This window comes from Anoplopoma fimbria, chromosome 16 (genome assembly GCF_027596085.1).
Source record: "Anoplopoma fimbria isolate UVic2021 breed Golden Eagle Sablefish chromosome 16, Afim_UVic_2022, whole genome shotgun sequence".
Classification (NCBI taxonomy): domain Eukaryota; kingdom Metazoa; phylum Chordata; class Actinopteri; order Perciformes; family Anoplopomatidae; genus Anoplopoma; species Anoplopoma fimbria.
Genome location: NC_072464.1, coordinates 3,541,898 through 3,554,009, shown reverse-complemented (window position 1 = coordinate 3,554,009; position 12,112 = coordinate 3,541,898).

The following is a 12,112-nucleotide window of genomic DNA, read 5'->3' as shown; positions in this document are numbered from 1 at the left end:
GGAAATGTGACAGGGAAATCTGTCTGTTATCTGCTTAATGTTCCACTTTGTTCACCAGCGAGGCTCTCACTGTGTCTGTCTGCTGTTTGCTGCTGAGCAGGTAGCTCTGTGGAGGAGCTTAAATTCAGGTAATTATTTATTTCATCAATAGGAGTGACCCCTTTAACATTGTTGAATTTTTGTAAGTTAAAAGCATCACTTAATGTAATGTAATAAATTGTTATTATTATTTTTATTAAAATAATCATAGTGGCCTTTAAGGAAATGTTTGGCAGACACTCAAAGCAAAGCAATGTTCTGCTGCTGACGGAGGCAGACACCTCAAGAAAGGGCAAACTAAAAAAATCAATGGCTTTCTCAGCCAGGCTCATGCAGTCACATTGTGGAGTCCAGCACAAAACCAGTAACATCACAGCTTGTCATTTTTACACTTCTGTCCTAGCTTCACATTTAACGGACAGGTCTGAGAGTGGTATTGATCTTGTCCTCTAATGGTCTCTAATGTCTTTAGACTATTCCTTTAAGATGTATGATGACTGTAACAAGTCATCAAACAGACCATGTAGATTTGGGGGGAATGGTAATGACGCCTTACAATTTATATTGGTTTATAACTTTATTATTTACATTATTATGACAAGGGTCTTGGAGCCATAATTTGGGGGGATCTGTAAGTAACTGATTTTCAGTGCTTTCTTTTATAGAAGTTTTATTTTAATCTAACTTTGCTTCATATAAAGTGCTGTGTTCAGAAATGTAATGATTTGCATAATTAATGATGCTGTGTCGTTCATCCTTTTCCTTTTTGTTAAAATGCATTTAAACCATAAATGTTCCACTGACACTGAAATAAAGCATCTTATTTTCGTATTCATACTCTTGCTCAATTCAGGTTTTGTTGGCAGGTCCTCAGAAATGGGACTGCACAGTTCTGAGGATATGACTTGAGTCGAGCAGGGCAGCATCCTGAGAGCTGACAGCGTTCAGACAGAATGTAAACAAATCCTCCTTTTAACCTGATTTACAAACAGCTTTATTGAAGGATAAATGAAAGAAAGATTTGAAAATAATTCCTCAAACTGTCTGTTTGCAGAGGTGTATTTTACTGTTGGTGAAAGTTACAAGTCGAAAGAAAACCACCTTTAACTAAGGTTGCTTTAACATACACAGTTTATAACACATTAATTGACAGGGTGTAAATTAAACCAATTTATTTTCACACACATTTCTCTTGTCTCAGTGTCAGGTCTCTTTATATTGCTCTTTGATAACCGCTGTGCATATGTAATATATCTATTCAATAATAGAGGAGCAACATTTGTTATGCTTTGAAGCCCTGTCTTGATCTGCATACATCTGTATGGTTCTGTATCTTTCTTAATATTCCGCTATTGAAAAGATAATGTACTACTTGTAATAGTTGTGCATTTTATTCTTGATTCTTCAGTCTGAATACTAGAGCAAAAGAAACAAAAGACTCCAGTTTGAAAACCCAGGTGAAAAAGGACACTCCTTAGGCATAAAATGCATACAGGGCAGTTTCTAAAGTTAGATGGCATGTTGTCCAAAATGAACAGTGGCAGGCCAGCACTGAAGAAATGGGTCCTGAAGCAACATAAAACAGTAAAGAAGAGAGAGGAGAAGAGGATGGGGAAAGGAGAGGGAAAATGAGCAGAGAAAGAGAGGGCTGCTGTCAAGTTAAACAGAGCAAAGCTAGTAGCAGGAAGGAGACTAGAGATAAGGGAAGTGGATGTGCGTATAAGAAAAGATGCAGAGTTCTAAAAGACAGAGAACGAATCACTTTTAATTTGACAGCAAATGCAGCATGGGACTGGTTTGAAGTGGAGCCCACTGATTGCTTTTGCCACAGAAATTCCTTATTCTCTTAGAGAGAGGATGGGAGAAAAATAGCCCCAGGATAAGGAGTCTCACCAGAGAGGAGAACCAGAGGTTAGTGAGGCACAAATGGATGATTAGACAAAGCACACAGATGAGGAGAGATGGTATGCTCTGAGAAACACAGCTTCATACTGTAAACAGGGCACAAACACACAGTACATACAGTGGATATAAAAAGTCTACACACCCCTGTTAAAATGCCAGGTTTTTTGTGATGTAAAAAAACGAGACAAAGATAAATCATGTCCGAACTTTTTCCACCTTTAATGTGACCTATAACGTGAACAGTTCAATTGAAAAACAAACTGAAATCTTTTAGGGGGAAAAATAAAAAATAAAAAACTTACAATAACCTGGTTGCATAAATATGAACACCCTTCAACTAATACTTTGTTGAAGCACCTTTTGATTTCATTACAGAACTCAGTCTTTTTTGGGTAGGAGTCTATTAGCATGGCACATCTTGACTTGGCAATATTTGCCCACTCTTCTTTGCAAAAGAGCTCCAAATCTGTCAGATTGCGAGGGCATCTCCTGTTCACAGCCCTCTTCAGTTCACCCCACAGATGTTCAGTTGGATTCAGGTCTGGGCTCTGGCTGGGCCATTCCAAAACTTTAATCTTCTTCTGGTGAAGCCATGCTTTTGTTGATTTGGATGTATGCTTTGGGTCGTTGTCGTGCTGAAAGGTGAAATTCCTCTTCATCTTCAGCTTTCTAACGGAAGCCTGAAGGTTTTGTGCCAATATTGACTGGTATTTGGAACTGTTCATAATTCCCTCCACCCTGACTAAGGCCCCGGTTCCAGCTGAAGAAAAGCAGCCCCGAAGCATGATGCTGCCCCACCATGCTTCACTGTGGGTATGGTGTTCTTTGGGTGATGTGCAGTGTTGTTTTTGCGCCAAACATACCTTTTGGAATTATGGCCAAAAAGTTCAACCTTGGTTTCATCAGACCATAGCACATTTTCCCACATGCTTTTGGGAGACTTCATGTAAGTTTTGGCAAAATTTAGCCGGGCTTGGATGTTTTTCTTCGTAAGAAAAGGCTTCCGTCTTGCCACCCTACCCCATAGCCCAAACATATGAAGAATACGGGAGATTGTTGTCACATGTAGTACACAGCCAGTACTTGCCAGAAATTCCTGCAGCTCCTTTAATGTTGCTGTAGGCCTCTTGGAAGCCTCCCTGACCAGTTTTCTTCTCGTCTTTTCATCAATTTTGGAGGGACGTCCAGTTCTTGGTAATGTCACTGTTGTGCCATATTTTCTCCACTTGATGATGACTGTCTTCACTGTGTTCCATGGTATATCTAATGCCTTGGAAATTATTTTGTACCCTTCTCCTGACTGATACCTTTCAACAATGAGGTACCTCTGATGCTTTGGAAGCTCTCTGCGGACCATGGCTTTTGCTGTAAGATGCAACTAAGAAAATGTCAGGAAAATCCTACTAGAACAGCTGAACTTTATTTGGGATTAATCAGAGTCACTTTAAATGATGGCAGGTGTGTACTGACTACTATTTAACATGAGTTTGAATGTGATTGGTTAATTCTGAACACATCCACATCCCCAGTTATAAGAGGGTGTGCACACTTATGCAACCACATTATTTTACTTTTTTATTTTTTATTTTTTCCCCTAAAAGATTTCAGTTTGTTTTTCAATTGAATTGTTCACGTTATAGGTCACATTAAAGGTGGAAAAAGTTCCGATATGATTTAACTTGGTCTCATTTATTTACATCACAAAAACATGGCATTTTAACAGGGGTGTGAAGACTTTTTATATCCACTGTATGTATGCCTGTTTCCTTGACAATGGTTAACACATTATGTAGACTTTAAAGGTTATATACAAGGGAAATTAGCATTATTATGGCAGCAAACAAGTATTTGCTAGGTGAAGATATAGTGGAGTAATATCTACCAGAGCAGAGAATCAGGTGGCTCCCTCTCTGTGTTTTGTAATCCAAGCTTCACTGTGTGCCGTAATGTTTTGCCGGAGAATCTACAAGCAACATGTCAACATGTCAACAGTCATTTGTTGTTGTGTGTCCGGCAACTTGATGAATAGAAGTCCAATATTTACTTTTAGCTCTGTTTTGGTTCTCCACCAACTCCTAAGAAAAATATCTGTCCCTTCAGCTGCTAAATGCTCAACCCAGTTAACCAAAAATATGTTGGAATGGTATGTTTCTGAAACCACGGGGTGCATTGAAAGAGTAATGTCAACGTTTTTGGTTTTACACGGGACAAGAACAGCGGTCTTTATTCAAAGAATTTTACACCAAATCATTATATGATCAAAAAAATTCAGTAGTAAAATCCTTAAATTACCCAGTCTGATCTTGAATTATTTGTGATCATATTCTGACTTAGTCAACACAACCTTAAGATGAGAATGAATATGCAATATTATAGTTCCTTTGAATGCACTTCCCATTTAAAGCTGCACAATCATGCAATACTTATTATTAACCAAGATCTCAGATATGTGGAGAGAGGGTTGAAGGGAAGCATCCAATCTTTATCTGAGGAATCCCCATTCTACCGGCTCAGCTGTTGGCAGACATCTCACTTCAGGGCTGCTGCCTGTTAAGTAGAAGGCACTCTGTCGAGTCAGCTGTTGTTGGTGACATTTGCACCCTGCACCTTGGTATACCAGACAAAACAACATGCATCAGAGGGGCAGGGGGTGGAGTGGACGAAAGACTGCTATCCTCAGCTGACCCACAATGGAACAAATGCAAGCAGCAAAGCTTTAAAATAGATTCTCATATATAGTAATGCGCTCATAGCTTTAGAGTGCAAGTAGTGGATATTCATGGGCCCAGAGCACCAGACAATCTGCATTGTTCTAAAAAGGTTATTGATGAGTAACAATGACTCAGCAATTACTTTTCTGGAAAAAGAAAACCTTTAAAAATGACAATCCTGCAAGAGAGTATTGTTCTACAAAATACCTTTGTATTACAGTATTATTAAAAAGTGCTTCCTTACTTCTGTTGTATGTGATGATCTCTGCTTTGATCATCTATCTTATTTGTCTCTCTTAAGCTACACTAGCTGCATGGCTCTAGGAGGGCAAAGTTGGTTGGATCCATTGACTGTATAAAATATGGTGACTTCACCCCTAGGTTTCTAAAGAGCCAAAGTGAAGCTCAGAGGCGCAGGCTCTAGCAGTCACCACTTTGTTTTCTGGTAACCAGAAGTGACCATATGTAGACAAGAGGGTGGAGCTGGAAATCTGGTAAGAGCGAGGCTCATTGGGGGAAGGTCCCATAAGCATACCGAACGCTAATGTTAACAGCTAACACTAGTGCTAGCTTGGTTAGCGTTAGGTGCATTTGTAATTCATGTTAACATATTAATTAGGTTACCTATTTTGGGTATGGAAAAAGAGGCTTGTTTGTAATGGACCTTCCGGAAAAATATTAACAGCCGACTCCTAAGTCTTTTAAAGATAAGCTACCAAGCCAGGTATGGTGAGCACCGACACAATAACTGCTATTTAGTGCGATAACGTTACTTAAACAATATAATACTTATTAATCAATCATTTATTTGTCATAAGAAATTGTACAAGGGAAAACACTATTGAAATTAAGTCTAATCTTCCATCAGATCGGTATGTAATAAGTTAGAAGAGTCGAATGGCACTGTACAATTAAGTTATTCAAGGATTTTTAGTTTCAGTGAAACAAGGATTTTACAGTTCATGATAAACTGTTGGAAACTGATGTGTACACGGAGATCATCCAGACCATCATCCAAAGCCTGCACATTGGCAGCAAATTGCCCAGCGTACAAATAATCGCACAGCAAGCCACATTATGATATTGCATGGAAAATCACATGTTGAGAGGTCAAGTTCAATGACTCGAATAACTGAGGTGACCCTAGCTAACAGCTAGAGGCTGTGACGGCACCAAAGTGGCCATGCCCTTTATTAAGCATAACTTTAAGTCTTGAAATAATTATTTAAAAATAGAAACCCTGTTCAGCCGTCATTAATAGGGATATTAACCACAGAGACCAAAAAAGTTTTTCATACCAGGCTGTTAACTCATGTTTCTGCTGTAAAGTTGGGCATTTCAACATAGGGGTCTACGGGGATTGACTCCCCTTTTGATCCAGCCTCAAGTGGCCATTAGATGACACGCAGTTTTTAGCACTTCCGCATTCTTCATATTTTAACTCTAGGTTGCCGTTGGAGGTTGGATGACTCTGACCTTTGTTTATTCCCATATTGGATGGATTGCCATGAAATTTGGTATGGATTTTTAAGGTCCCTCAAGAGAATGAATCCCAATTACATTGGCAATGACCTGACTTTTTAAGTAGCTCAATCATCATGTGTACTTTTTCCTGATCCTGTGAAATATCTTGACATCTTCAAGATGGATTTGGCACATAATCCTTAACAGACATGCATGGTTACCAGATGATAAATCCTAACAGCTTTGATGAGGCCCTGTCTTTTCAAATAGCCCCACCAGCAGAGTGACAGACATTCATGTTTGCGAAAGGATGAATTGTAATAGCTCTGGTGATCCCCTGACTTTTCATCTCTTGCCATCATCAGGTCTAACGTTTAACTAGCCCAATACTTTGGTGTGTGACTAAATCTACTAGGGGAAAAAAATTGACAAAACTGACAAATAACATCCCGATCAGCCTTAGTGATCCTGTGTTAAGGGCTAATTAGTACTTAACCTTTTTAGTACTTAACTTAATTTTTTTTCCTTCTCGTTTTTATGTACCTTCATTTGTTCATCTATTTATTTAATCACCCAGATCCATTAGGTCCCCTAAGTATTCTTTACCACTTAAGTGAGAATTTAGTTTCTTAGCAGTCCAACAGTTCCCAGTGGTGTGTGAACAGTAGTTCTTTGTTTGGTTCGACCAGCTGCTATTGGCACTTCTCAAATCCTTTCCCTTGTGGAAATGAACCATACCTTTTTTTAAACTGTATTGAAATGGGCCAAAATTCAATTTGAAATGTATCCCCAATGTATCTGAGGGTATTTGAAGAAGTATCGGAGTGTGTCCCATTTTGCTCTTTGACCCTTGAGGTCAGGTCATCATAATAAAGCGATTCACTGGCTTGGGCTGTTGTGCCTTTCTCCCCAGGCTTGGCTCAGTTTCTCATCAAAGGCTTCCTGCGTCGAGCTCTGTGCCTACTGAGATCAGAGGGACGTGACCCGTGTCAGAGTCAGGGTTACCTACTGCTCCAATAGATCCTTTTGCCCATCCTGCTGCTGCTGGCCCGAGGGCAGAGTGTGCCCCGCTAAACTCTGGAAGTGCAAGAATTATGATCATCCCGCACATGTTTGGATGTTTGTAATGAAGGCCAGCATTGTGGCCTTCCTCGGGGGAGTGAGAGTCCAGGGTCAGTCCCTAACCCGGATGATGACCTCTCTTAGGTTATCCTCCGGGCCAGCCAGACTGGAGGTCAGATGCTCTGAGAGCTTTGTCATGAGTAGGCAGTTGAGGAATGCTATCGTTTGATTGAAGTCAGGGGATCTTCTGATTAAAGGCTTATATGAGTGAGAGTGAGCGTTGTTAAGGCATGACCTCTTCTTAGCTCTCGGTCAGAAACGTTTTGAGCTTCTATTTAATGCTTTTTCGTCTTTTCCTTTTACTGTTGTAACTGGCACAAAGAATGTACACCCACTCATCTCCCTCAACCGCTGCACTTTCCTTTGACAAGAATGGTGTAACAGTGGTCATAAAGTCATTCTGATTGTTGACACATAATTTACTTTTTGTGTGCTGACCACAATACTGTTGGCATATGACATGAAAAAAATCTTTGATATTTCTAGATGCATTAAAATATTAAAGATAGAACTGTTATATTGGCAAAGAAAAATGTACTGGGTTAAGACCACAGGGAGAATGGGCAGTTCTGTTTTTGCTAATGTTCCTTTGGTTTGGCTCACTCACATATTTCTCAGAGCCACATTGACCCAAGCACCTCCCCAACACTGTGAAAGCACTCTCATCACAGCGATTTTTTTGCTTCTTTTGGAGCACACACACTAATAGGCCAAAGGAGGTTTCCCTCCCTAAACCTGAACCCTTGACCTTGTTCAGGGGTTGGGAGACCTAAGCTGAAGCTCATGTTGCTACATAAAAGCTGTTTTTCACATCCACAACACTGTAATTATGTTGTAGAAATGCCAACTGGAGCTGAGTACAGCTGAGAGACGGTGGAATGACCAGACTTAAAAAAAAAAGACCTTGCAAACAGATATTTTAGCGTGTTTGTTTTCCTTAATCATAAGGCCTGGAATCCCTTAAAGGAGTTCAGCACTGAGATAATCTTCATGCCACCCTCAATCAATATAACAAGGAGGATGTTGGTGCCATAAGGCATTTTTAAAGAAACCAAGCACAGCACTTTGGGCTCTGGGGTCAGTTATCTTTAACTGGTGCAAGAGTCCCAGCTGGTGACTTGAGTTAAACGTGAGGCCTTACCATCTCACAAGTATCATATATTCACCCTTCTTTCCCCCAGGGCTGTAGTCGGGAAAGGGGGTCTGATGCACCAAAAAGCGTCAGCCCCGACAAAACACAGATTGTTTCCTTCCACACAATGCACAATGGTCCTCTTGCCAAACAAAGTAGCTCTTTTTAGCGCACACAGCAGGTCTATGTAGAACGGTAAACCGCTGTGGTGCTGTTAGAAGGAAGGAACAAGTGTTTCATATATTCTGGACATAATACCGCACTTGGGATGATTGCTATTTTGAGGACCCCCCTTTGCTCTTTCATTCTTTGTCATCTCCTTGTATCAGTTTAAACCACTGGAATTTGTTCAAACTACATTTGAAAATGCATAGAAAATTGCATATTACTGTGTACTCAACAATCTTTAACTATTGCCTGATAGCTAAGTCAGTTAGCACAGTCAAAGCCTCTCACACACTAATGCTGCTTGAACTTCGTATTTAATGTCAGTAGATTTCCAAGGTGATGTTCACACCTTAAATATCCTATGAGGACACTAAGTCCTTCATCTAGTCAATGAATACTGTTGTTGTGTTTGCAGATAAAGCTGGCAATATTCTATATGTTTCTTATTGTAAATAAATGGAAAGACCAAAACCAACAATGAACTGACCCTACTAATGATTATGTGTGAATCTAAAGTGACAGAGGGGGCGGAACAGTTATGCTGTTTATTTGTATTTTGTTGTTTTGTTGACATAATAACATCAATACAGTTTTTGGTCTCAGACTGACAGCTCATTCCATTTGCCTCCTGTTGCAGGGCAGCACACACACATTGGAAAGGCTTCTCTTTCTGTTATGGTCCATACTGCAAATTAAAATAGTCCTATTGATGAATTTTTTGACAGCATTTTAAATGTCAATGGTTTCATGCGCCTTGATGATGACTCAGTAAATTATGGTGATGTAAACAAGACTACATACAGTGTTCTTAGCTAAGTGGTCTTGTGAATTGTGAATTCCACAAAGATTATGGAAAGTGAACTGTAAATCTCATGTGTGCTTATTGTGACACAAAGAATATATGTCTTTGGCATCATGGTCCCGATGGATACAGCGAAGCTTTACCAAGAATGCACAAAGAACTATTGACTGCAGCTGTAGCTGATGCTCTCTGGCACTGTTGACATGACTCTCTCCTCAAAGGGACCAATGGAAGAAATGAAGTACTGGAAGAAAATATTTATTATGTGGAGATGCTTCACCACAAAATAATTTTACACAAGCCCACAAAATACAATTGACTAAACAGTAATGGGTGCGATAAGACTTTGAGTTAGGTAAGTTCAAACGTTCAAACAGATTTACACATAAGGCAAACAATTCTGTATCACTGACAAGTATGAACGTGTACATGATGCTCATTATGATGGCTGGACAAGTCAAGAGTTTCAAAAATGTGATAATTGATTTTCACAGAAATAAATGAAAATAATTCATGCTGGACAAATGATTATTATAATAATAATTATAAGTATAATAATAATAATAATAATAATAATAATAATAATAGTATCATTGTTGTTATTGTTATTATTAATTATTATTAGTTGTAGTAGTAGTATTAGTATTAGTAGTAATAAAAACAATAATCTAAAATTGCTTATTGTGACTTGTTTATGTGAGCAGTATATGTAGAGCAACAATTTATTCAATATACTATTAGATGACAATTAATTTGAGGATTGATTTATGGTCAACTCACAATAAAACATGAAACCTCAATATTCTGGTGCTGTTATTGGGTTGAAAATGTGAAAGTATAGTAATTAGACACCTTTCTATTGCTTGTTTTTGTATTCATGTGTATACAGTTAGACATCATTGTAGCAAAACAGCTTTTTGTCATCTTTACGCCATAAAATATACTCATGAGAAAACCCTAATGTTGGGTCTAACCCTCCATGACTGAGTAGCGTACATGTATTTTGTTTTTAGTTGCATCCTTACCAAATGACTGAAGGAAAACCACTCACTACTTGGCTTTTAGTGTAACTCAGGTACAGTGCTAAAGTCCACACTGATATTTCTGCTTTTAGCACCCCAGAGTGTCAAAACGTCCCATTTTAGGTGACAATGCATTATCACACATCTAATCTGCGGCTGCATGGGTGGGGGTGACTAAGAGCATCATTTTGACTGACAGCAGGACACTCCTGCCAAATGCTCATACATAGCCTAGCTATGTAGCTGGATAGCTATTCATCACCAACAGATGTACAGCAGAGAACAGAGATTTAAGTATAAAACGCTAATGCAAACGCATTTAGCTGTCTACTTATGGTAAAGCAATCCTGATCATTCTGTACTCATGTTTAATCATTAGGTATCCAGGAAATCAGCAGTGTTGGTAGGGTGAGGCCTAATTTATAAATGTATTCAGATACAATCACTAATAAGCCCAACGTTTTGAAAAAATGTAGTCAATTCACTAACTTTAGAGGCCATTGTGTTAGACACGCGTGTGCATGTGCATGGTAGTATCATGGGCGGATTATGAGACGGTGGGCCCCTGGGCACAGATATGCAATAAGCCCCACCGCCACATTGACCCCTGACGTACAGAATATATAGTTGTTTAAACTGTTTTTTGTAGCTTTTCGTTCATTTTGTGTATCTGTGTAGTAGATTTGTGTCTCTTTGCAGTTGTTTTGCCCCTTGTTATAGTTGTTATGAGTCTCTTTGCGGTCTCTGCAGCTATTTTTTATCTCTTTGTCGTCCTTTTGTGTATCTTTGTTTTCGTTATATGTCACTTTGTGGTCATTTTAATTCTCTTCCTGGTTGGGAGATGGTACGTGTCTCTTTGAGTAACATTTTATAGCTAGATAAATTCCAAGTCAGTAATACGTCCATGGGAAGTATATTGCTCTTTATTTAAAAACTCTCAGAGGACAGAAGGCCTTTTGGTCCTAAACCAGTAATCCAGGGGGGGAAATGGATAGGGGGGTTAATAAGGATGATAGTCCTTTAAATGCATTAGAATGCAATGCATGTTATTCACACACAAACACAGTCTCTTTGAAAGGATTTCCTAGAAGATCTTATGTAATTTCAGGAGCAATTCAAATTGTTATGTACGGTGCATTATATTTCTTTTTTGTCTTATCCTTTGCCAAAAAGTAAATTCTGCCACCAGGGTATGAAAGACTGACTGACGGTGATGATGGAGACATCATGTGAGCTGGCAGCAGCACAGGGCCTCTGAGTGTTAAAGCTGTTCCCTGTGTTCAGAGTGAAAACCCTGCTTTGTGCTGAATCAAAAAGCCCTCCCCTGGTTTTCCTATTCTCCTCCTGGCTGTGCATCTCTGCGACAGCACTTCCAGGAGCCAGACCCTCACCACCACCACACTTCCCAAATACAAAACCCCTCTCACCCTCTCATTTCTGTCCATTAGCAATCCAGAGGGGGAGGCTTTGCTGAAAAAAAACAAACAACTACAAACAAAAGAACAAAGTGGGGGCTAGGGGAGCGGAAGGGGTGCACAGGAGGAACTTCTGTGTGAAATAATTGCGAGGAACAATTTCAAACAGATGTCTGTTTGGACTTGGCCCTGGGCTCGTGTCCCCGTTAAATATAGTGATTTGATTGGAAAACAAGCAGCGTGAGGTGGGCTGGCGGCCAGCCGGACCATTCGGGGGCTCTCTAATGACCCCCGAGGGTCGAGGGGTCGTCGGAGTAAAAGCAGATCAGAGA